The sequence below is a fragment of the Mytilus galloprovincialis genome, chromosome 6, assembly GCF_965363235.1.
Source record: "Mytilus galloprovincialis chromosome 6, xbMytGall1.hap1.1, whole genome shotgun sequence".
In the NCBI taxonomy this organism is placed as follows: Eukaryota; Metazoa; Mollusca; class Bivalvia; order Mytilida; family Mytilidae; genus Mytilus; species Mytilus galloprovincialis.
The window spans coordinates 25,253,203-25,281,169 of NC_134843.1; the positions used below are offsets into that span (position 1 = coordinate 25,253,203).

Consider the following 27,967-nt stretch of genomic DNA (forward strand, 5'->3'; position numbering starts at 1 on the left):
ATTTAACCCCTAGCTAGAGATTGACAACGCATGCATTGTACGTGTACTGGTTATTTAAAGAAAAAGAATGTCAACAATGAAAGTGAAACTACGGTAAATCATTTGATTACTAATTCGATGCACATAAAATCATTCTTATACGGTTAAAAACAATGAGAAACATCTATTTTTAATCTATAAGATAAAATCAAACAGACCTATAAAAATCCAATTGCACGTGTTGGTTTAATCTATTCATATCTTTATTTATGTTTACATTGCTTATATGGTCATCTGAGGTCAAATCGATAGGTAATTAGATGGCATCTGGACTAAAATACACACGAAACGAACCTATATATTATCTACCCCATGCTCTGTAAACTGTTTATTTTAGACTTTTGATAGTTTGGATAAATGTTTTACATTGTTATAAATCAAATATGGGAATTTGAGTCAAATCGGTGACCATGAATTTGACAGCTAGTGCCCCTTTAAGTAAATAGAAATCAATGAAATTTAAACACAAGGTTTATCATGACCACAAAAGGAAGGTTTGGATTGATTTTTGGAGTTGAGGTCCAAACAGTTAAGGAATTAGGGGCCAAAAAGGGGCCCAAATAAGCATTTTTCTTGGTGTAAGTAAATAGAAATCTATGAAATTTAGACACAAGGTTTATGACCATAAAAGGAAGGTTGGGATTGATCTTGGAAATTTTGGTCCCAACAGTTTAGGAATAAGGGCCCCAGAGGGTCCAAAATTAAACTTTGTTTGATTTCATCAAAAATTGAATAATTGGGGTTCTTTGATAAGCCAAATCTAACTGTGTATGTAGATTTGTAATTTTTGGTCCAGTTTTCAAATTGGTCTATATTAAGGTCCAAATGGTCCAAAATTAAACTAAGTTTGATTTTAACAAAAATTGAATTCTTGGGGTTCTTTGATATTCTGAATCTAAAAATGTACTCAGATTTTTAATATGGGTACAGTTTTCAAGTTCGTCGAAATCGGGGTCTAAAATTAAACTGTTTGATTTCAACAAAAATTTAATCCTTGGGGTTCTTTGGTATGCTGAATCTAAACATGTACTAAGATTTTTGATTATTGGCCCAGTTTTCAAGTTGGACCAAATCGGGGTCCAAAATTAAACTTTGTTTGATTTCAACAAAAATTGAATTCTTAGGGTTCTTTGATTTGCTGAATCTAAACATGTACTTAGATTTTTTAATATGGGCCCAGTTCTCAAGTTGGTCCAAATCTTGGTCCAAAATTAAACTTTGTTTGATTTCAACAAAAATTGAATCCTTGGGGTTCTTTGATATGCTGAATCTAAACATGTACTTAGATTTTTGATTATGGGCCCAGTTTTCAAGTTGGTTCAAATCGTGGTCCAAAATTAAACTTTGTTTGATTTCAACAAAAATTGAATCTTTGGGGTTCTTTGGTATGCTAAATCTAAACATGTACTTAGATTTTTGATTATGGGCCCAGTTTTCAAGTTGGTCCAAATTGCGGTCCAAAATTAAGATTTGTTTGATTTCCGCAAAAATTGTATATATGGGGTTCTTTGATATATGCTTAATCTAACCATGTATTTAGATTTTTGATGTTTGGGCCAGGTTATCAAATTGGTCCAGATTGAGGTCTAAAGGGTTGAATTCATGGGGTTCTTTGATATGCTGAATCTAACCATGTATTTTGATTTTGGATATTGGACCATAATAGGTAATGTCCAATTTAAAATTTAAAGTTTTAAAGTTTTAGTTCTTAGACCCTGCGCCCTGTGGAACATCTGGTTCAAATTGCAAGCGTTTAACTATTTGACCTGTCAATAGTTTTCAACTATTGGACCTCGGTGAAACTATTTGACCGCAAGCGTCATTATATAACGTGGAATTTTAAATGCAGCTACGGGATTGGATAATGTTGAGATACGGGATTGGATAATGTATACGGGATTGGATAATGTTGAGAATACTGCGGAGTTACGACGTCGCGTTTAACATATTGTATCTTGGGTTGACACCAGTGCAGGACGTAGTGTTAGCATTCAGAATATATATGAAGTAAACGTGAAACAGTATGGTTTTTATATTACGATAGTTGATTTAGCCTGGACATTTATTGTCTGTCGTCTCTTTCGGTATAATAAAACACTTACTGACTGGATAGTCGTGGAATGGTAAGTTTATTGTCCCCTCGGATACAACTATTGTCCTTTGCTATGCCTCAGGGCAATAGTTACACCTCGAGGACAATAAACTTACTATTCCACTCATACCCAGTCAATAAGTATACAATATGGCCTTCATGAAAAGTTAATATTCTAAATTATTAAATTGAGGAAATGTTATTTTCCCTGGTGTCCTTAGGACAGAGGGAAAATAACTATTTCAAAATTAACTAATTTTGGATATGAAAGATTCATTTAGGCCATTCTATTATTATACATAAATGCATACAATGATATAACTATTCTCTTTAATCTAGAGCCAAATCTCGAGGGGGCTGTCATATTTTATGGACGCAAACAAACGATATGAAATCACAATAATGATAGGGTTACAGGTACATTTTTAGGTAAACTTATTCCAAAGTGATGTAAAAATACCACAAAACTATCAAAATAATCATAACGTCATTGTACTGTAAGCAGTAAAACATTATTTTTGTCGAGCCTCAGTGGCGGCTACGTTGGCTCACTTCTTAAAAGCTTTATATTTTAGAAGGTGAAAGACCTGGATGCATCATACTTTGTATATAGATGCCTCATGTATATAAGCTTTGGATTTCAAATATTTTGGCCATGAGCATCACTGAAGAGACATGTATTGTCGAAATGCGCATCTGGTGCAAGAAAATTGGTACCGTTAATTTTATTACGAAGTTTCCGTCAGTCACATGTCCAATGTCCTTGACCTCATTTTCATGGTTCAGTGACTACTTGAATAAAAAGTTAGAATTTTTTGTAATGTTAAATTCCCTCTTATTATAAATAGTGTAGGATAACTATATTTGGTATGTGCGTACCTTGCAAGGTCCTCATGACTGTCAGACAGTTTTCACTTGACCTCGACCTCATTTCATGGATCAGTGAACAAGGTTAAGTTTTGGTGGTCAAGTCCATATCTCAGATACTATAAGCAAAAGGTCTAGTATATTCATTGTATGGATGGACTGTAAGGTGTACATGTCCAACTGGTTATAGTTAAGTTATTGTGTTTTAGTCTGTATTTCTTATACTATTTGCAATAGGTCTACTATATTTGGTGTATGGAATGATTGTAAGGTGTACATGTCTAGCTGGTGTCATCTGACCTTGACCTCATTTTCATGGTGCATTGGTCATTGTTTAGTTTTCTTGGTTAATGTTAGGTTTATGTGACAGTTGTAATAAAGCTTTATATTTAGGACTGTCAACATAATATCAATGATTAGTAAAGAAGGCGAGACATTTCAGTGTGTGCACTCATGTTTAAAGTTTTAACATCAACTTAAGTTAACAGATTTGTTAATTCACTAAATATAATGTCTGAGACCATATTATTATTTCATATTATTGTATGACCATAAATTTCTATTTTGTCATTTGCTTAAAGCAGAGGAAATTCACTTTGATAAAACATGATATGGACCGCTGATAAAAATCTCAAGAGGTTATTAACTTAATATAAGATTTGGAACAGTGTCTGTGTACCTAAATACAGATATTCCAAGGCAACTTCAATGACGTAATTGATGAGGTCATGGCAAGTTTCCTTTTTTCCTTTCTTCTAGTTTTTGGAGTATTTTTTATGAGACTTTTAATTTATTGTGTAAAGTGTGCACAGGGTAAGCATGTCTATTTCTATTTTAGAATAGGTTCGTTTCCAGTTTAAGACTGGATCCAAAATGGTGTCTTTACAAAATATTGAACAAGTAAACTGTATTCATAAATTGACATCAATGAACTAAAATATGTACAACTGCTCTTTGCATTCTCTAATGAACTATCTATAATCTTTAAATATATACAACTGGTACAAATTTGCACTTTTACAAAGGAGTAGGTCCGGTAAGGGCTGATTTTGGCCTCACATTTCAGGTTCATCTAACGAAAGATTTTGGACATTTTTTAAACAGTTACGTGTCTATTTCAATTGATTCAATTAGTTTGTGTGAAAGATTTTAACTGATTAAATCATTAAAAACGCACCAATTCAAGCCTAAATATGAAAAATCTATCAAATATGCCAAAAACGTCACTTTTCAGTTGGTTTTTGGCAAAAATGAAAGTGGACACATCCGTGTTCATCCTCAACCTTTATATATATTATCTATCATCATCAAATAAAACTTACATTTCAATTTTATGAATGAACACGAATGCGGCCACTTTCATTTAAGACGGAAACTGTCTAAAATTTAACTAAAATGCTTAAATTGTGAAGATTTCAGTAATTTAGCATGACTTAATGATGCTAGTACCCGATATATGTGCATTGTATTGTCGAAAACAGCCCATATTTATGAAGCAGAAGCATTCTTCTTTCCAGTAAATAGCTAAAAATAACATGTTCACAATTTTGTAAAACTGCTATATTTTTGGGCCTAAAAGGGGTCTTACTGAACCTACTCCTTTGTCCTCCATAAGAAACAAACTTGTCAATACAATTATGCACCCTACAAGTTGACATACTTGTCCTAATGGTACATTGTGGTACCCTTCAAGCTACGACTTGTCCTAATGGTACATTGTGATACCCTACAAAATATGACTTGTCCTAATGGTACATTGTGGTACCCTACAAGCTACGACTTGTCCTAATGGTACAATTTGTGGTACCTTGCAAGCTACGACTTGTCCTAATGGTACATTGTGGTACCCTACAAGCTACGACTTGTCCTAATGGTACATTGTGGTACCCTACAAGCGAACACACTTGTCTTGTACTGTAAAATTCATACTTGACCGACTACAAGTTGTATAAGTCTTAAAGAACAAGCACCAACCTTGTTCTTTGTTGCATTACAATCATGAATGCAATTCCATATTAGAGAATACTAACAGGAACGAACATGTTCTTTATTACACTTGAAGTAACAGTATCTTATATAATAGACAACGATCTCAAATTGTACATTGTGGTATCCTACAATCTACGACTTGTCCTAATGGTACATTGTGGTACCCTATAAGCTATGACTTGTCCTAATGGTACATTGTGGTACCCTACATGCTATAACTTGTGTTAATGGTACATTGTGGTACCCTGCAAGCTACGACTTGTCCTGTCCTAATGGTACATGCTGATACCCTATAATCTACGAATCGTCCTAATGGTACATTGTGATACCCTACAAGCTACGACTTGTCCTAATGGTACATTGTGATACTCTACAAGCTACGATTTGTCCTAATGGTCAAGCGAACACACTTGTCTTGTACTGTAAAATTCATACTTGACAGACTACAAGTTGTACAAGTCTTAAAGAACAGGCATCAACCTTGTTCTTTGTTGCATTACAATCATGAATGCAATTTCATATTAGAGAATACTAACAGGCACGAACATGTTCTTTATTACACTTGAAGTAACAGTATCTTATATAATAGACAACGATCTCAAATTGTACATTGTGGTACCCTACAAGCTACGATTTGTCCTAATGGTACATTGTGGTACCCTACAAGCGAACACACTTGTCTTGTACTGTAAAATCATACTTGACAGACTACAAGTTGTACAAGTCTTAAAGAACAGGCATCAACCCTGTTCTTTGTTGCATTACAATCATGAATGCAATTCCATATTAGAGAATACTAACAGGAACGAACATGTTCTTTATTACACTTGAAGTAATAGTATCTTATATAATAGACAACGATCTCAAATATCCTTTCTCTAATAATCACGCATATTCGTATCATGGCCATCGTCTTCGAAGACTTCAGACGAATGACCAAGACTGCTGCAAGGAATCGCTTCTGTTTATATAGTATTAAATATATTTAATAAACTTTGACAGTGTGCTTCCCTTCACACGCTGTGAGTATACATGTATATATTGTACGTAAGCTGATCAGAAACTTCATGATTTTTTTGTTCTGTTCCGATTTGATGACACTTTTTAGGTAGATATTGATAGACACAGAAACATAAACAAGCAAGGAGTCAAATTTGTTAAAATCCCTTTTAAAAAAATAAATAAAAGTCAGATTTATTACATCTATTCAATTGTAAAAAGTATGTAATTGTACAAATGAAAATGATATATAGGTCTTAAATATGATGTCATTGTGACATAATAGTACATTATTTGTAAATGTATATATAGGATTTATGAAATTGAAACTGGACAATAGAGAAAGTCTTCTTATTGCCATTTTGAAATGTGATTGCTAGATATAACAAGGATGAATTCCTTTGTTAAGGACAGAAACATACCTAATAATTACATATTTAACCAGTTTTTTTAAGGAAAATATATATATCCCTTATGAATTTGGTGATGTACAGAGGGCGGGAGGTCGGGCGCTGTCAAACAGTGTCTATATAAAAAAGATGTGGTATGATTGCCAATGAGACAACGCTCCACAAGAGACCAAATGACATAGAAATTAATAACTGCATTTACTTGAAATCACTTTGATATTTTCAAATTTAGATATGTTGTAAAAGAAGGTCGAGTTTAATTTCACCATTTTAGCTTTTATTGTTATAGACCTTAAAGAAGCCAAAAAAGATTTGGGCATTTCCGTTTCTGAACCCTACAAAATTTTTTACTTGGGGTTTCAGATTTGCAAATTTCAATCCATGCAGGATAATACAGTTTGCTGTCAATAGAACAGCCTCGTATCATAATCTTTTAACAGCATTCTAGCCACACCCATCCCTAGATATTCCATCACCTATCATGGAAAACTTCATGGAATTCCATGGAATATTTTCCCATGGAATTCCATGGAGTATTGGAACCTGTTTTCCGTGGAATTCCATGGAAAATAAAAAGGAAAAAACAGGGAAAAAATAATATTTCCATCTGAAACATTTTCCATGGAATTCCATGGAAATATATTCAATGATGTTTCTTTTTCCATGGAATTCTATTGAAAATGGATTGCTCAAATTAACCTTTTGACAAAAAAAACTGTTTAACCTTATCTGTAATAATGAACATAAAAAAACTAGGTGCAATGCATTGTTTCAGTTTGGTAAGGTCTTTTGAGTCTTGCACTGGTCAGTAAAAGCAATTAAACTCAACCATCATTTTAACCTTTATTTCAGATTATTTTTATACATTTATAATAAATACAATAAATAAGCAAAAACATTGGTATATGTTTGCACTGCCTTTATAACAAGAAATTAAGGTTATAAATGTCACTTCTGTCAACATGGCTTCAGATGATCCATCTCGTAGAACATCATTAACCATTTTTTGGAGTTTCATTTATTCCTCATGATACCTAAAAATATAATTTAAATAAAAAAATATTCTTTAAATCATGTTCTTAACACAATAAAGGTTAAAAACTTTAGTGGGTGCTATGCATGTTCACGTGATACTTATTTTATGGGGGAAGCTTGTGCAATCAAAAGAAATCTGTTAAATCACAAATGAAAATGTTTATTTGGAATGTCTGAATTCTAACAAAATATTCTTTCCTCTTCAAAATCCTGGATTCACAACTGTTGTTTTAAACTGAAGTATACATTTAAACTCATTGCTGTGCTGTATGTACCAGTCCCAAGAAACTAGTCATGAAGTTTAAAGATTGTTACAGCCTTTGTCTTGAATATTTGATTTTTATAATCATTGTATATAAATGTTATCATGGGTATTGTCCATGTTTTTAGATCTTTGTTTTGATAAGTAGTTTGTTATAAAGATACACTTTTTTACTTTTACGGATCTATGTCTCATATGCAACCATTCCACAGATCTTAAATTTTATAACCAAATTACTTTATTAGTGGATTATTAGTTATCAGTATAATACATTATACAGTTTGTCTTGTCTTACACAATCATATTATAAGTGTAAATCTACTGTCTAGTAGGTATTTTCATTATGTTATTATGTCAAACTAAAGGACCCTGCACACAATCAACATGGTGGAATCTAATTCAGTGTACTTACCAAAAGATATGCTCATAAATCCAACATTCAATGCAAGTCATCAGAGAATAAATCTGCACTTTTTAATGTCGAGAACTATTTGGAACTATTTCATCTTCATCCAATGTAAACTACATTTTGGTCTAGAGAGAAGACATCTTATTTGCTTGTTGCTTGTATATCCATTGCAAGTTCAAGTTCTAAATGTGTTGGGGGTTATATAAGGAGTTATCTGATTTCTTTGAAATGTGACCCAATTGAATACTGTTAATAACCTATATCTTGAATATTTTATATACATCATAATAAAAAAATATCCATTTATTGTTTATATTTACCATCTGTTTGTTTTTAGTAATAATAATAATTGTACAAAAACGTATAAATCCATGCATGTTCTACCCTTCATTTGGCCTCACACTGAATGTTCATGTCATTTCCTGTTCACTACACAAAGATTATGAAAAGCAGATGGTACATTACATTTCTTTCACTGGCTCACATGTCTAATTGATGATAAAGAATTAATGTATGGAAATAATTTGTGTGTACATTTTGTCTATGCTAAAGTCATCATTCAACCCTCTTTCCATCTCAAAAATATTTTAAGTCAAGAGTCTATCCTTTCTTCCATGTTAAAAATATTCTTAGTCAAGATTCCATCCTCCTTTCCATCCCAAAAATATTCTAAGTCCACTTTCTATCTTCTTTTCCATCTACAAAGTTTTATTATTATTCTACTTTCCATCCCATTTTCCATGGAATTCCATGGAAAGTTTTCCATCTTATCATGGAAAATGATGGAATAAGTGACACATATAAGTTTTCAATCAGTGATGGAATATTTTCCATGAAATTCCATGGAATTCCATGGAAAAACCAAAATTTCCATAATTTTCCATCATTTTATCATGGAAAAAGTAGAGCTGCATGGAAAATCTAGGGATGGGCCTGTAGGTCAATACTGTAGAAACATTAATTTCCGAGGGGTCAAAACTTCGTGGTTATGTCTCTCTATAAGATTTCATGGGGATTTAATTTCGTTGTTTCCATTCAATGGAAGTGATATTATATGAAGGTTAAATTTTCATGGTGGTTTTTAATGTCGTAAATATATTCTTTCAACGAAATTAAAGAAATTAAATCCTCCACGAAAATTTCTGCTTTTACAGTATATTCCTGTGTGTTATTTCAAGGAAAGAAAATACATGTTTATGCCTTGACTTGGAACACTTCAATCTGAAATGATTACTGTCTTTGTCCTATTAGAATAGAAATAATTCATGAGGGCTAAAATTTGTACTCATTTTATCCCTGTCTCTTGCTGATGGTGATCGAAGTAGCATAAAAGGCCAACATTTAATAAAATGAATATAAATGCAATCTCCCATGAATTATTTTATGAATTTCGAATAGCAGTATACTACTGTTGTCTTTATTTAAGGTTAAAATTCTTTATAAAAAGAAAGTATGAAAGATGTATAGTATACCTCCAGTTTAAAAGTGGGGACTATATTGCATTCACCATGTACCATGTGTACATGATGTATATACTTCAGTCTGTTTGTCACGACTTTTGCCTATCAAATATTTCCGTGACTCTTTTCTCAGGTGCTATACTGAAGAGAATGACTTTATATACACCTCGCCAAAAGTTAAGCAACACCTAAATGTTTTTGCTTCTATTTTTTGTTTTAAAAATAAATTTGATACTGCTTAATGTTTCCATATATTTTGTTAATCTATTGTCAATCGACATGGTAAGAATTCAGGTATAAATTATATTCCTAGGTACCTTTACCAACAGGTTTTCTAAAGCTACACACAAGTTTTTTCTTGCAAGTTTCGTGCCCTCGCTACTGACCTAAATTGTACTTTAATGTATTCACAAATTGGCACTCTTGAGTTTTGTAAAGAATTTTGTGTATACTAGTAGTGCAGAGAAATTTTTCAAAAACTTCAGTATAAGTTAAAACTTAATCTTGTATTTTATTTTGCCATTTAACAACCATTTGCCGAAAATGAAATAGTAAAAAATTCAAGCATAAAACACTCCAAACTTTCACTTTTTAATTAACATTCTAAATGTTATCTTATAAAAACACAAATTCAGTTCAATGTATCTATATTTCAATTAGTTATAAAAAACGAGGTGTATATTTGGCCAGCGGCTTGCATTTAAATTTATTAGTTGTAAGCGTGATAATATTGGTATTTGTTAAACAGCAAGTTTCTGTTTGGATTTTTCATAATGTGGAATCAACTGCATTTTTTTGTCACACTTTTCTCATGTACAAATGAATTGAGTGAATTTGTAGTTGGTGATCAGCTGCTAAATAGTGATGAGTTTTAATATGCGAGCACTCTTAGGATTTGTTGGACATCAAATTCCTGTTTGCTGTTATTTCAAATTCCTGTTTGCTGTTATTTCAATTTACAGTATGATGTATGAACCTCAAATTTTTCATCACACTTTTCTCAAGTTCTTTTTTTTTATTCTGTTGGACACCCACTTTCTGTTTTCAAATACTTTCACTTGCAATTGGGGTGGTCTAAGCATGACAACACATGGGTGCATGCGTTGTTGTTTTTCATGTTATAAATCTTTGCCCCATATTAGTTCACAGAAACATCTAGTTTATTTATGATTTATACTGATAGAATAACATATTTCTAGCAGGATGATTCCAGCTGACTGCAATACAGATTTTTGAATGTTAACTTATTTCCTAACTTGTTATCTTATCAAATTGACATTTACATCTCTTAAGTTAAATACTGTAAATGCAAAAAATGTTGCGTGCTTTATTATTGCGAATTTTGAAGAATGGACTAAAATGCGAGATTAAATATGGCGAATTCAGGAAGTTGAGCATAGAGTTATATGTATTTGATATCGAAATGCAAGTTTATATATTTGCGACCCGATAAGTCGCATGATTCACAGAAATAAAAAAAAAAATTGCAATAGCTATAAACTGTAGTTTAATTTCTTTGAGTTTTGTCAAACGTGGAGGAATTTTATGTCATGAATTAATACACCACATCCCTTTATGTCCAATATTTTAATAATTTATTACATATCAGAAACTAAAACCTGAACATTAGTTCTGACAAAAAACTTATTTAATCTTTAACTCGATTAAAAACAGATGTAGTCAATTTGTTTCATTAAATACAAACAAATAATTCCAGAATACTTCTCTTTATTTTGGAATTTTAGAATTTCGTTTGTCATTACAGAGAACTTTTTATAAAGTCTTCAGTTAAAAAAATCTGCAATGAATAAAAAAAATTATCTATATGTATTTACAAAATTTTCTGATATGAATAATAGCAGTCGTTTATACTTCGACAGCATTGATCAACATGGTCTTGCATGAATAGTTTACTTGTAATATAAAAAGAAAATAAGATAAGGACAAAATCTACTTTAATAGTTTACAAAAAAGTTCATAACATTTAAAACATTATTTTAAAACATGAATATTCAGTTATGTAGACACTAATTGAAATTAAGCAGATAACAGTTAATACAATATAGATACATATAGGAATACAGCAACACCAATTATACAAGGCAGATATCTACTGGAATGCTGTAAATTACAATTTAACAATGTAGACACCTTTTGATATAATGTAAGCATCAATTTAACAATGCAGGTAGCTTTTGGAATAATGTAAACACCAATTAAATAATGCAGATCAGATAACTATTGGAATACTGTCAACAACAATTTAACAATGCAGATACCTATTGGAATACTGTAAACACCAATTCAACATTGCAGATACCTATTGGAATGATGTAAACACCAAATCTACAATGCAGATACGTATTGAAATACAACAAACACCAATTTAACAATGCAGATACCTATTGGAATCTGACAAACATCAATTTAACAATCAAAACCTGTTGGAATAATGTTTACACCAATTTAAGAATCCAGATACCTATATTGGAATGATGTAAACAACAATTTAACAATTCAGATACCTATAGGAATACAGCAAACACAAATTCAACAATGCAGATACCTCTAGGAATACATTAAACACCAATTTAACAATGCAGATACTTCTTGGAATACTACAACACCAAATCATCATTGCAAATACCTATTGGAATACAAGAAACACCAATTTAACAATGCAGATACCTATTGGAATAATGTTAACAACAATTCAACAATCCAGATACCTATTGGAATACGGCAACTCAAAATCAACAATGCAGAACCCTATTGAATAATGTAAACAACAATTTAACAATCAAGATACCTATTGGAATACAGCAACACCAAATCAGCAATCCAGATACCTATAGTAATACAGCAAACATCAATTCAACAATGCAGATACATAATGGAATACAAAAAACACCAAATCAACAATGCAGATACCTATTGGAATAATTTAAACAACAATTTAATAATGCAGATACCTATTTGAATAATGTAAACAACAATTTAACAATGCAGATAAATTTTGGAATACAGAAACACAAATTAAACAATGAAGATACCTATTGAAATACTGTAAACTCCAATTAAACAATGTAAATACATTTTGGAATACAGCAAACACCAATTCAACAATGCAGATACATTTTGGAATACAGCAAACACTCATTCAACAATGCAGATACCCTTTATATTAAGCTAACACTATTGACATGTCACTTGGTCTCTGGTGGAAAGTTGTCTCATTGGCAATCATACCACATCTTCTTATTTTTATACCTACTGGGATAATGACTAATGAAAGAAAGTTATTTGAGTCACAATGTTCAACAGCGAGCAATAATTCACACAACACTATTAAAGATGATGTAATATGATAAATATTGTGCTGAAGTTTCTAATTTTAGCTCAAGTAGTTCGAAAGGACATCCTTATATTTCCCTTTTTCTGGTCAGTTTATCTGTTCATTGAAAAATATTTCGAAATCTTCTTTCTAACAAACAGGCTATTAATTCAACCAAACATGGACTGAATTAAATTTATATTATCAAACCCCCAGTCTAAAAGACTTTCCTAAAATGCATTATAGCCAAGTGTTGATGACACAATTACTAAGTAGAATATAATTTAGGTGATATCGTATCGGATATTTACCAGTAAATAAATGTATGAATGAACACTGATAAATTTAGACCAAAATGCATTATGTCACAGAGGTTACCTTAGTACTGAAAGATTTTTTGCTGAACGTTCCTTTTACATTACTATACATATGTCTTGTTGTCATGTTAGCAACACAAACAGTTAAACCTTGTAGACCACACAGTAATATGAATATGTATTCAAGCCATTCTGATTGCAAAATACCTGATAAAAAGCCTGTAACCCAAAAGATACCCGATAAAAGGAGGAGGCGAAAAAACAGTTTTGCATCTTGGAAGTATGAAGATTTAATGAGATTTCTCATTTCCACACGCATTAGGCAAATTTGTACTATAACTCGTAACAGTACAAAAAAATTGATTAACGTAGAAAAGACTACTGGTCCACTAAAGAATATGATATTTGCTGGATACCTGCTTGGAAAGCAAACTGAATTTCCATATCCTGCTGATAAATTAGCAACGTCAAATTGATCTAGTATGACAGCTGGGCCAACAAATAAAACTGGAATCAACAAGCCAGTAATGGTAAAAGAATGCTTAGTGAAATTTCCAGTTCGTCTTATTGTTTTGTTACCTGATTTCATTGAAGTAAGATTCTTAGCTATATAAAATACTGATATCAACACGAAAGAAAAGACAGTCAGCCACAAATAATGAAGAGAGACCCCAATAGTGTAACAGAGGAATGCTATTTTGGAGGCATAACTACCAATCATAAACAAAATATTTGAAGCAATCAATGAAATAGATATGTTTTCCATGTTTGAACCTGCAATACTTGAAGAAAGGTTAAATTTTCTATTCATTGAAATGGAAAAAACTAAAGCCACAACAGACACCGAAAAGCATACGTATGTCAGGATAGCTTTGATAGAGTAGGGCAGTTCTTGGCTATCCTTGAAATCTTGGTTTATATAATATTCGTGGCAGACTGCATCTGTTGCTTGTATCTGGAACAGTCCATTCTGATCAGCAAACACTGTCATCCTCTTACAGCCAAGGGTCACAGATTTAGATATATTTGCACCATTCCTTTCAATATCCTCAACTATATCAAGTGTTTGTTGATTTACGCCTATCTTGTGGAGAGTTTCATTTTGCAGTGTCGGGGGTAAACTTTGTTTTTTGCTAATTTCTATAGTGTTGTTTTCATCAGTCCAAAACATATTCCACATTAAGTTGTGTATATGATGTTCGTTTTGTTTTATTTCATGTAAAAAAGATGGTTTGGTGAAAATAACCTGCAAGTTTATTTTGGCAGCTACATTTTTTTCACCTTTTGGGAGAAGAATATCCTTAACAGATACGTTTTCTGTGTCAATGACCTTGGTCAAAGTCCAGCAATAGGCAGAAGCAACTGTGAATATCTGTTGTCTTGTCAGAGACACACTGGATACAAGGTAGAAAGGTTCTAGATTGCTGATAAAATTTGTGTAAATTTCTAAATCACATTGGTTACTCCCATTCATCTGAAAGTAAAATATTGAGTACCTTTAATATAATTACAAACCTATCTCTTTTGATCACTTATTTTCTTTCCTTTGTTCAGTTTAAACGGGATTTTACCTGAACTATCCAAACATTTCATACGTATATATTTTAACAGTTACATTGTACAGGTAAAAGTGCTTGTTTATTTTAATAAGTTCTGCTCACGCCTCAAGGCAGTGATAAGAGAATTACCCAGGGACTGAGCAGGGTGATATAGACGAAGGAAAGGATGATGAACATACAATACTTGTCCCTTCATGTAAAACAATAGCCATCAATGAAATAGTCAATAGATTTAGTTTCAGCACCTACAAAAACATTGTTGGTTGGTCTGTTTCTCAAATACTATATGCAAAAAGGTCCACTATATTTGTTTTATGGAATGATCGTAAGGTTAAGGTAAACATATATATATATATATGTGTCTGAAAAGGTTCATCTGACTTTCATTAAAGTTCATCATAACAAATGGACAAATATGGCCATATTTTCACCTCAAAAACTACTCTGTGTACAGACTTACCTGTGCTGTTTGGAAAGTTTTAATGCCTAGCATCCACTAGATATATAAAAGTTAAATGCATTTTGTATTTAAGAAAGAATCTTTCTTGGTTTTTGATGGGCATTTTTTTCCCTTTCTTCAGAAGGTTCAAAAATAAACAAACACCTGAATTACTTTGATACTGTCCACTCACTGACTCAGATAAACTCTTTAACTCACCTATAGTTGTGAAGTTACCTGGTGTCCATGTCAATTAAGGACAATGAAAACAATACAAACCGGTTTTTTACCTGAGGGAGCATCTCATAGTTGTACCACAACTCAGTCAATTTTCACACTTTTTGCATAAAGGAAACAAAATGTGATTAGTTGGTAGTAAAAACTTCATCTTGAAGACTTTGAACGAAAATTTAATCATGATCAGAAGAGCAGGGAAGACATTGTGTGCTCTCTTATTATAGGTCGGTCATTTAAAGACGTATCAACCGTATCATATACGTTGACGTATCCTCATCTGCAGATATACCAAAAAACAGTATATGATCCCAAGCTTTAATTTTATGTACTTTCAATAATGCAAATGGGCGACTGATTAATTTCTTATGCAGCAATTTACAAAACAATTAGGAAATTATATATCGAGTTTTTGTGGAATATATATGTAACCCGACTTTTAAAGATATTCCGAATAGTTGGAACTGTTTACATGCATGATAGGAGTGAATACGGTAAAATCGTTTGTTTATGTGTGAACTTGTGCTCACGTAAAAAAAATGTTATTAAATTGACAAAAAGAGTGATACTCAGTACTTTTCGATTACCTTTTTTGATAAAATTGCAAATGAACAATATTCAAAGTCCCTTGCATGTATAAGTAGTACATTAGATTTTTTTGTGTATATTCATATAAGATCTTGAAATATTTTTTTAACTAGATTATTAAAGGATTGTGTATGAATATTGTGTACCTGCCCTACATTGGCTCCTTTTTAAGGGCATGTAAAAGTAGTTGACAGAACCCCTTATTTATTTTCTTACAAAACACCACTATCACAAATATTCAAAGTGTATGTTTCATTGTTTCAAAGAGATTCCAATTAGTTTTTTTTAAATGAAGCATGGTCTTATTAATGGGATCACATAATATTTTTTTTATATATCTGCAGATGCGGATACGTCAACGTATACGATACGATTGATACGTTTGTAAATGACCGACCTATATTAGAAAGTATTAAGAAAAATAAGCTTTGAATTGTTTTTCTGAATTGCTATATATGTTAACATCAGGGATCACCACATAAACTTGTTCAAGTGTTTATAGAGCTACCTATAGCAGACTTGGGGTCAATTACATTGGAATGTAATTAATTAAATTACACATTACATTGCAAAAATTATCAATTACATAAATTACACATTACACAGTTTTTGAAATGTAATTAATTAAATTACAATTACTGTACTGAAGTAATTAATTAAATTACACATTACATTTCATCATGATATTTTTTAACAATATTTTACATGTACATTGTATATATAATGCATGTATAACATATTCATATAAACATAGTTTAAGCGTTGCATTTGATAATCATTTAATTTAGTTATTTTAATGTTTTGTCATTTAGTCTGAACAAGGAGGTTATATTATCGTCTTTCGTCCTCTCTCCTTGGTCTGAATCTGTCTGGTCTGAAAACAGCAATTGTAAATAGTCTTTGAACAGGAGCTAATGTACTAAATATTGCTTGATCAGAACATGGAAGTTTTATGATTAGAAGATCATCATATTGAAAGGAGAGGGAATTTGTTCCTATTAACTTGCCAATGCATCAAGGGGTATTTTGACATCTCAGAAATGAAATCATTTAAATTAAAAAAAAAAATTATTTGACTTTAAAAATATTGAAAAAGTGTTCTTGTCACAGTATTGAAAATTTATTTTAGTACAAACAATGTATATAATGTCTAAATATAAGCAATATTTTGCTAATTAGATAAAATACATGTAATAGTGGCATTGCCCCTGGACATTGTAATCTGATTAATTGCTGTTTGTTTTTACAGCTGTTAATTTCTATTTCTATAATCCTTTTGTGTATACTAATTTGACAAAATGATTGTATGCAGACATCAGTGATTTTAAATTCTAAATGAACTGTCTAAGGAAGATGTTTCACAGTGACACATTTTGTTTTGTTGTGTTTAACAAGGTGATTTATAACTTGTCAATCTATTTAGTTAAAAGATCTTTCTTAAAAAACGGAACAGCACTATAATATATGATTCTCACATTTTTTAAATTTTAAGACAAAATCTGTAGATCAGATAAATGATATAAAAACTTCAGAATAAATTACAGACATTATATAATTAAACATAAATCCTTATCTTTAACACCATAAAAGTACATGTAATTGAAATGTAATTTAAAAGTAATTGAGCATTACATGCTTTTTTCAATGTAATTAATTAAATTACCATTACATGTAATTAAAAATATGCCCAATTACACATTACATTCAATTACATGGAAAATTGTAATGCATTACACTTAATTACCATTACAATTTTAATTACCCCATCCCTGATTCCTATAGACCAAATGAGATAGCTGCAAGGGACTATAGGTCCCTATATGACCTACAATAATGAGCAAAACCCATACTGTAACGTCAGGTATAAAAGGTCCAGACATATATATATATATATATTGTTTATAAGACAGTACTACTAGAATATAGATTCTTAATACATGTACTGTGAACTCATTTTCGTATGCCTGTTTACAGGACGTATTATGGTATACCGTTAACATGTCAGACGATAACTCAATAACACTTATCAAAGTAAATCAATTTGCATGAAACTTTGGTTAAATTGTTTTTATCTATTGACATGAGCTCCCTTTGGATTTTTATAAATTTAAGATTTCATGTTTCCGACTTATGGGCTTTTATTCTTTAAAAAAAGGGGGATTTTCCAGTTTCAGACAAAAACTCAAAAACCCTTTCACCAATTTGCAAGAAACTTTGGTGAACTGTTTATATGTATTGATGTGAGCTCCCATTCGATTTTTATCTCGCCTTGACGGAGTCAAAAAGCGAGACATAGGTATGCTGTTTCCGGCTTCGGCGGCAATGGCGCCGTCAACAATGTATTAGTTTGTGATTAGGTCTAGTTTATGGTGAACCACAAGTGGTAGGTCAATCATATTTGGTATGCAGTTGTATAAGGATTGGCATATCTCATTTCCATGGAGATTATTTGGCCTTGCCCCCTCAGTCATGGTCTATTGACTTTGAAACCTTTGCTTATTTTATATGTATTAGTTTGTGATTAGGTCAGTTTATGGGGAACCACAAGTGGTAGATCAATGATATATGGTATGCAGTTGTATAAGCATTGGCATATTTCATTTCCATGGAGATAATTTGGCTCCGCCCCCTTAGTCATGGTCAATTGACTTTGAAACTTATCTTAGTTTATATGTATTAGTTTGTGATTAGATCAGTTTAAGATGAACTGCTTATGTTAAGTTAATGATATTTGGTATGCAAATTTATTGGCATTTGCAAATATTGTTTCCATGGAGATTATATAGCCCCATCCCCTCTTCATGGTTCATTGACTTTGATACTTTTACATAGTTTACAAGTTTATGTTTGTATTTAGGTTTGGGAACGACTTATAATAGTTAAGTCAATGGTATTTGGTATGCAGTTGTATTAGCATTGGCACATCTCAATTACATGGAGATTATTTAGCCATGTAACTCATGCAGTCATGGTTCATTGACTTTGAATATAATATTTCCATAACTTGTGTAAGATGTTAAAGTATTTCTATTTTGATTTCAACATTTGCATAATCAAAATTACAAAAAGGCGAGACATATCTATTATTATTATTATTATTATTATTATTATTATTTTATTATTATACAGTATTTATAACAGCGCATTATATAAAACTAAAATTACTCTAAGCGCTTTACAACGTATATCAATTCACATATATAAGTATTTACAATAAAATATGAAAGCCCATGTTAAAAATTCTAAAACAAACAGATTTTTAAAATATAGCACTGCATGATAAACATTAAGATTTATATAAAACGGGCATGATAAAATTAAGGAGATATTGAATCCGTACCAATAAAAGTAAGTTAAAAATATCTCTGTGATAACAGTTTATTATGAATTTTAGATATTTTTTTTCCAAGTTATGGGGTTTTATTCATTAAAAATGGGGATTTTCCAGTTTTTTTGACTGCTTTGAGTAGTTTTCATGAAACTAAAGTGACTGTTTTGTATCTATCAAATTTACTTTTTTATAAATTTCTGTTATGACATTGAGACGTTATTGAACTTTATTCTTTGAAAAAGTGACGGGTGTATCCTGCCCTCATGGCGCAGCTGTTTATTATTTGTGGGATACCAATTTTTGTGGATTGTGTTGGTAAAGGTAAACCATGAATTGAAATATTCAACGAAGTACAAATTTGCTACAGGCATGTATGCAGATTTTTGCAAAACCGAGAATTTTTCCTCAAGCCATGAAAATTGGTACCCTAGAAAACAAACGAATCAAAGTATTTTTTTACCTGGTAAGTCATCTTGGTGCAATCTTCTTTCTTCGTTTCCTTTTCTGTGAAAGAAAATAGGATAGTCATTGGGTAAATTTTATCTCGACCTAATCTATCATAATTTCCAGCCGTGCATTTAAATAAGTGACGATTAGAGGCAGGAGCACAGAAATAGTTTCTGTATAAATGTACCATTCTCTTCTCAAATAGATATACTGGATTGATGAACATTTGATATAGTGTGTCATTATTGCTAGCTAGTTGTAGCATACATGCACGAATGACTGTATCTTTTGGAGGTATAAGTTTATAGCCTTTGCTCATGTGGAAAATATGATTCATTCTGTCTGAGTTCGACATGTTTTCATGGATAATTGATGTGGGTACTCCAATAAGTTTTAATTTCAGATCAAATGTTTTATACAAAGTAATATTATGACAAAATGCACAGTACTTATTTTTGAATATAATGTCATCATTAACAACGCATGGTCCCACCTGCAGTAAATTATCACTTTGACAAAGGTGTAGAATAGTTGTATTATCTTCCAATGGTGGACATTTAGCCACTGCAAACAGGCCTTTGTATATGTTATCAGATGATTGGTAGCATTGATAATATGGCGTGTATACTGAATTTAACTCTTCATTGTATTTGATGTCATGACAACAGTCTTTGAACTGATGACATTGTTCGTCACAATTACAATATTGTTCCTCCATTAAAGTTTGTGTAAACTCACAAGTCCCGTACTCATAGCATGGATCTGATAAGACTAAAGCTTCATATGGTGATACACTTGTCGAGTAGGTAAACTGCTGATTGTCCAAAATCCTTGTTTGGTCAGTCACAGAACTTGTTTCCAAATTTTTTAATGCAGTAAGATTGGGTTCCGTAGATCTTGATCCAATGTTCACTCCAAGAACAAACCAGTGTTGGAAGAAATAGTTTAGTAAAAATAGTATCACAATGTAATAAGTCATGATTAACGAGCTTTGGTGATCGAGTTCAAGCTAGAAGATCTATGTTGTATTACTTTTAGCCATTATATCGTTTATATATAGGCATGTGATCGATAATTTTCAAACAAAATAAAAAGCAATTTAACATGCACAGGATGATATATAAATTATATACCTGTGCAATTTGATAGGTTGAAATAAACGTTAATTAATTTCTTTTCCAGTTCGTTTGTAATGGCTTTATTTCTGATGGTACTTAAAATGAATTCAAAAAAATGAATGTCAAAATCTATTGAAAATGTTTTAATTGTTGTAAATTTGCAATCATCGTTTAGTTCTCAGGCAATTCATGTGTATAAACTGAACGAATTTCATTATTTGAAAAAAGGGATATGTTATATAATTATATGGCCCTAATAAAAAGTTAATGTTATGGTGTTATTAACTGGCTGTTTCTGTATTGGCACTGGTATAGATTGAAGGTTTGCTGCATTGGCCGCGAGACCCGTAGGTTCGAGGGCCAATACAGCTGACCGAGAATCTATACCAGTGCCAATACAGAAACAGAGGACTTGAATGTGTAGTCAGTGATGTCATCATTTGGGGTGGAGTCATCATTTACGGTGTAGTTGGTAGTCTCATCAACTAGGTGGTGTCATCATTAAATAAACTCATCATAGATACCAGGACTAAATTTTGTATATACGCCAGACGCGCGTTTCGTCTACAAAAGACTCATCAGTGACGCTCAAATCCAAAAAAGTTAAAAAGGCCAAGTAAAGTACGAAGTTGAAGAGCATTGAGGACCAAAATTCCTAAAAGTTTTGCCAAATCCAGCTAAGGTAATCTATGCCTGAGGTAGAAAAGCCTTAGTTTTTCAAAAATTCTAAATTTTGTAAACATTTAATTTATAAATATAACCATATCAATGATAATTCATGTCAGTAAGATGTAGTTAATGCTGTCATCATTTAGGGTGTAGTTGGTGGTGTAATCATTTAGGGTGTAGTTGGTAGTCTCATCATCTAGGTGGTGTCATCATTAGGATGTAGTTAGTGGTGTCATCATTTAGGGTGTATTTGGTGGTATCATTACATAGTTGGTAGCTGGTGGTGTCTTAATTTGAGGCGTAGTTGGTGGTGTCATCTTTAGAGGTGTAGTTAGTGGTGGCATCATTGGTGGTGTAGTCAGTGACGTCATCATTGGGGTAAAGTTTGTGGTGTCATTATTTGAGGTGTGGTTGGTGGTGTTATCATTGGATGTTAATAAGTTGGTGGTGTCAAAATTTAGGGTGTAGTTGGTTGTGCATCTTTGAAGGTGTAGTTAGTGTTGTCATCAATGAGAGAAAGTTGGTGATGTCATCATTGGGATGTATTTGGTGTTGTCATCATTTGAGGTGAAGTTGCTTGTGTCATCATTGGGGTGTAGTTGGTGATGTCATCGTCTTGGTGTCTTCATTGGAATGTAGTTGGTGGTGTCATCATTTGGGATGTCATTGGTGATGTCATCATTGGGATGTAGTTGGTGGTGTCAGCATTGGGGTGTAGTTGGTGTTTGTTATCTTTGAATTGTAGTTGGTTGTGTCATCATTTTTGTATTTGAAAGTCTTCACATTCATGGGACATCTGTGTCCCAATGTAGAAAATCTTCTTTTCATTTTGTCAATTTTTCTTTCTTTTTTTTTCTTTTTTTGCTTTTTATTCTGTAGAATCAAACTGAGCATCAATCATTTACCATGTTTACAGTAAAAGGTATAACAATAGAGGTAGATTGTCTTAAAAAACTCATTGCTATTGAATTTCATTGTTTAAAAAATATTCTAGACTGAACAATTCATTTTCAAGCATAAAAGTATTCCTAATACAAACGTCTCCCCCTATTTTTTTATACGACCGCAAAAATTGAAAATGTTTTGGTCGTATATTGGTATCACGTTGGTGTTGTCGTCCATCGTCGTCGTTGTCGTCTGAAGACATTTGGTTTTCGCACTCTAACTTTAGTAAAAGTAAACAGAAATCTATGAAATTTAAACACAAGGTTTATGACCATAAAAGGAAGGTTGGGATTGATTTTGGGTGTTTTGGTGCCAACAGTTTATTAGGAATTAGGGGCAAAAACAGGTCCCAAATAAGCATTTTTCTTGGTTTTTGCACAGTTACTTTAGTATAAGTAAACAGAAATCTATGAAATTTTAACACAAGGTTTATGACCATAAAAGGAAGGTTTATATTGATTTTGGGAGTTTTATTCCCAACGAATTAGGGGCCAAAAGGGTCCAAAATTAAACTTTGTTTGATTTCATCAAAAAATGAATTATTGGGGTTCTTTGATATGCCAAATCTAACCGTGTATTCAGATTCTTAATTTTTGGTCCTGTTTTCAAATTGGTCTACATTAAGGTCCAAAGGGTCCAAAATTAAACTTAGCTTGATTTTAACAAAAATTGAATTCTTGGGGTTCTTTGATATGCTGAATCAAACATGTACTTAGATTTTTTGTTATGGGCCCAGTTTTTAAGTTGTTCCAAATCCGGGTCCAACATTATTATATTAAGTATTGTGCAATAGCAAGAAATTTTCAATTGCACAATATTGCGCATTATAGCAAGAAATCTTCAATTGCACAGTATTGTGCAATAGCAAGAAATCTTCAATTGCACAGTATTGCGCAATAGCAAGAAATCTTCAATTGCACAGTATTGTGCAATAGCAAGAAATCTTCAATCGCACAGTATTGCGCAATAGCAAGAAATATCTAATTGCACTTACAGTATTGCGCAATAGCAAGAAATTTTCAATTGCACAGTTTTTATACGACCGCAAAAATTTTAATTTTTCGTCGTATATTGCTATCACGTTGGCGTCGTCGTCCTGCGTCGTCGTCGTCGTCGTCGTCCGAATACTTTTAGTTTTCGCACTCTAACTTTAGTAAAAGTGAATAGAAATCTATGAAATTTTAACACAAGGTTTATGACCACAAAAGGAAGGTTGGGATTGATTTTGGGAGTTTTGGTCCCAAAATTTTAGGAATTAGGGGCCAAAAAGGGCCCAAATAAGCATTTTCTTGGTTTTCGCACTATAACTTTAGTTTAAGTAAATTGAAATCTATGAAATTTTGACACAAGGTTTATGATCACAAAAGGAAGGTTGGGATTGATTTTGGGAGTTTTGGTTCCAACAGTTTAGGAATTAGGGGCCAAAAAAGGGCCCAAATAAGCATTATTCTTGGTTTTCGTACAATAACTTTAGTATAAGTAAATAGAAATCAATGAAATTTAAACAAAAGGTATATGAACACAAAAGGAAGGTTGGGATTGATTTTGAGAGTTTTGGTCCCAACAGTTTAGGAATTAGGGGCCAAAAAGGGGCCCAAATAAGCATTATTCTTGGTTTTCGCACCATAACTTTAGTATTAGTAAATATAAATCTATGAAATTTAAACACAAGGTTTATGACCATAAAAGGAAGGTTGGGTTTGATTTTGGGAGGTTTGGTCCCAACAGTTTAGGAATAAGGGGCCCAAAGGGTCCAAAATTGAACTTTGTTTGATTTCATCAAAAATTGAATAATTGGGGTTCTTTGATATGCCAAATCTAACTGTGTATGTAGATTCTTAATTTTTGGTCCCGTTTTCAAATTGGTCTACATTAAGGTCCAAAGGGTCCAAAATTAAACTTAGTTTGATTTTAACAAAAATTGAATCCTTGGGGTTCTTTGATATGCTGAATCTAAAAATGTACTTAGATTTATGATTATTGGCCCAGTTTTCAAGTTGGTCCAAATCGGGGTCCAAAATTAAACTTTGTTTGATTTCATCAAAAATTGAATAATTGGGGTTCTTTGTGATATGCCAAATCTAACTGTGTATGTAGATTCTTAATTTTTGGTCCCGTTTTCAAATTGGTCTACATTAAAGTCCAAAGGGTCCAAAATTAAACTAAGTTTGATTTTAACAAAAATTGAATTCTTGGGCTTTTTTGATATGCTGAATCTAAACATATACTTAGATTTTTGATTATGGGCCCAGTTTTCAAGTTGGTTCAAATCAGGATCCAAAATTATTATATTAAGTATTGTGCAATAGCAAGAAATTTTCAATTGCACAGTATTTAGCAATAGCAAGAAATCTTCAATTGCACAGTATTGTGCAATAGCAAGCAATTTTCAATTGCACAGTATTGCGCAATAGCAAGAAATCTTCAATTGCACAGTATTGTGCAATAGCAAATATTTTCAATTGCACAGTATTGCGCAATAGCAAGAAATATCTAATTGCACAATATTGTGCAATAGCAAGAAATTTTCAATTGGAGTTATCTTTCTTTGTCCAGAATAGTAGTTGAATCAACTTAAATCATTGTTTTATACAATATACAATGTATATTCACTTTTACTACCAACTGATAAATTAAAACAATCTTTACCATTCAGTGATAACAAGCACTTTATTTTACATTTTAATATTTTATGATGTATTTAAATGAGTAGTTATTGTTGCAAACTCCATTAGGAATTTGAATTGAGATCAGTTTTGGAAAAAAGGAAAGGGGGATGTGAAAAAAAAATGGGAGGGGGGGTTAAATTTTTCTCATTTCAGATTTCATAAATAAAAAGAAAATTTCTTCAAACATTTTTTTGAGAGGATTAATATTCAACAGCATAGTGAATTGCTCAAAGGCAAAAAAAAAATATTTTAAGTTCATTAGACCACATTCATTCTGTGTCAGAAACCTATGCTGTGTCAACTATTTAATCACAATCCCAATTTACAGCTGAATCCAGCTTGAATGTTGTGTCCATACTTGCCCCAACTGTTCAGGGTTCAACCTCTGCAGTCGTATATAGCTGTGCCCTGCGGAGCATCTGGTTATGAAATATTCTTTGAAAATTGGAGTTATCTTTCTTTGTCCAGAATAGTAATTGAATCAACTTAAATCATTGTTTTATGCAATATACAATGTATATTCACTTTTACTACCAACTAATAAATTAAAACAATCTTTACCATTCAGTGATTACAAGCACTTTTTTTACATTTTAATATTTTATGATGTATTTAAATGAGTAGTTATTGTTGCAAACTCCATCAAAAATTTGAATTGAGATCAGTTTTGGAATAAGGGAAAGGGGGATGTGAGAAAAAAAATTGGGGGGAGGGGGGGGGGGGGTCAATTTTTCTCATTTCAGATTTCATAAATAAAAAGAAAATTCCTTCAAACATATTTTTTGAGAGGATTAATATTCAACAGCATAGTGAATTGCTCAAAGGCAAAAAAATTTTTTAAGTTCATTAGACCACATTCATTCTGTGTCAGAAACCTATGCTGTGTCAACTTTTTAATCACAATCCAAATTTAGAGCTGAATCCAGCTTGAATGTTGTGTCCATACTTGTCCCAACTGTTCAGGGTTCAACCTCTGCGGTTGTATAAAGCTGTACCCTGCTGAGCATCTGGTTATACTATATGTTGTGCTAGTTTATTTTTCATAAATTGATGTTATTGAAAAGAAAACACTGACAAAAATAATTTAAATATAATTCTTAGAAGATTCGACTCCTACTTCATTAATTTAAACATACATGATATTTTAATTAGAAAGACAGGATATGGATTAACATTAAATTCACATAACATACAAGAAAAAGACCAATCTTTCAAAGGAACAGAACTTTTAGTGCTGTTCTACATTTTGATAAATGATTTGAGGTCTTTGTTGAACGTCATTTTGTGACCTACAGTTGTTAATTACTGTGTCATTTGGTGTCATGTGAACTAAGAGCTAGCTGTTTCATCTATCTAAAACAGTTGAAGTTTCATAAATTTTTAACCACAACATTTTAGTGTGTTATTAGCTGATTTTTAGTTGATTGGTATTATTTTTTTCTTTTTTTTCTTATTTCATCACATAGCTGAAAACAAGATGTCTTTTTTTTAAATGTTTTATTGGGTTGATGTCGAACCCCCACTTATTTCAATTTATTGAAATATTATCAAATATTGCATTGATAAATTCAAGCTATAATTTGTGACTTTGCAATATTTCTTTTATTATTTATCTTCATTTTTTTACATTTTCTCTTAAAAAATTAGAGTTCTGAGATCTAAAAACTACTAACAGATATATATAAAAATGTTCAGTTTTTAATATGTAAATACATACTAATTTAACTTCCAAAAAATCAGGAACAATTCTTGTATTTGAAATATGAAATATTTTTTTATAATAAAAAACCTTGACATTCTAAATATTCTGCATTTGATTTTTGTGGAGCCTGTGACTTTTGTCACAGAAAGCTTGACATAAGGATAGTGATGCAGCATTAGCTTACTTCTTAAAAGCTTTATATTTTGAAAGGTGGAAGACCTGGATGCTTCATACTTTGTATATGGATGCCTCATGATACGAAGGTTCTGTCAGTTACATGTCCAATGTCCTTGACCTCATTTTCATGGTTCAGTGACTATTTGAAAAAAAGTTAGATTTTTTGAAATGTTAAATTCTCTCTTATTATAAGTAATAGGATAACTATATTTGGTATGTGCTTACCTTGCAAGGTCCTCATGCCAGTCAGACAGTTTTCACTTGACTTCAACCTCATTTCATGGATCAGTGAACAAGGTTAAGTTTTGGTGGTCACTCAATTAGAGTCAATATCTCAGATACTATAAGCAATAGGTCTAGTATATTTGGTGTATGAAAGGACTGTAAGGTGAACATGTCCAACTGGCAGGTGTCATCTGACCTTGACCTCATTTTTATGGTTCAGTGCACGTAGTTATGGTTAAGTTTTTGAGTTTTGGTCTTTTTTTTCTAATACTATATGCAATAGGTCAACAATATTCGGTGTATGGCAATATTCTATGATCTACATGTCAGTCGCGCAGGTTTTATTTGACCTTGACCTCATTTTTACGGTTCATTGCTCAGTGTTGAGTTTATGTGTTTTGGTCTGTATTTATATTTATCTTCATGATCAAGGTGGCTGGTTGTCTTTTTTGCAGGTTTAAGTAGTATATGATATTCTGATTTTTATTTTAAATGCATCCTGCAGTCTATATTTGGTGTATGGAAGAATTGTTATCTGGCTGTAAATGTCTGTCTGGAATGGTTCATCTGACCTTCACCTCATTTTCATGGTTTATTGGTCAATGTTTAGTTTTCTTGGTTAATGTTAAGTTTATGTGACAGTTGTAATAA

The 27,967-nt window shown here is 31.9% G+C and overlaps 1 protein-coding gene and 1 long non-coding RNA gene across 2 annotated transcripts in view; one reads left to right on the forward strand and one right to left on the reverse strand.

Moving 5' to 3' along the window:
• The window catches only part of LOC143079246 (sodium/hydrogen exchanger 8-like), an 84,614-nt gene that overhangs the window by 35,544 nt on the left and 21,103 nt on the right, over window positions 1-27,967 (forward strand). The window lies entirely within an intron of this gene.
• LOC143079249 (uncharacterized) lies at window positions 7,228-8,232 on the reverse strand. The gene is made up of 2 exons (XR_012979367.1): window positions 8,106-8,232; window positions 7,228-7,430 (listed from the first exon to the last, which is right to left on the reverse strand). It is a non-coding gene; the product is annotated as an uncharacterized LOC143079249 (long non-coding RNA).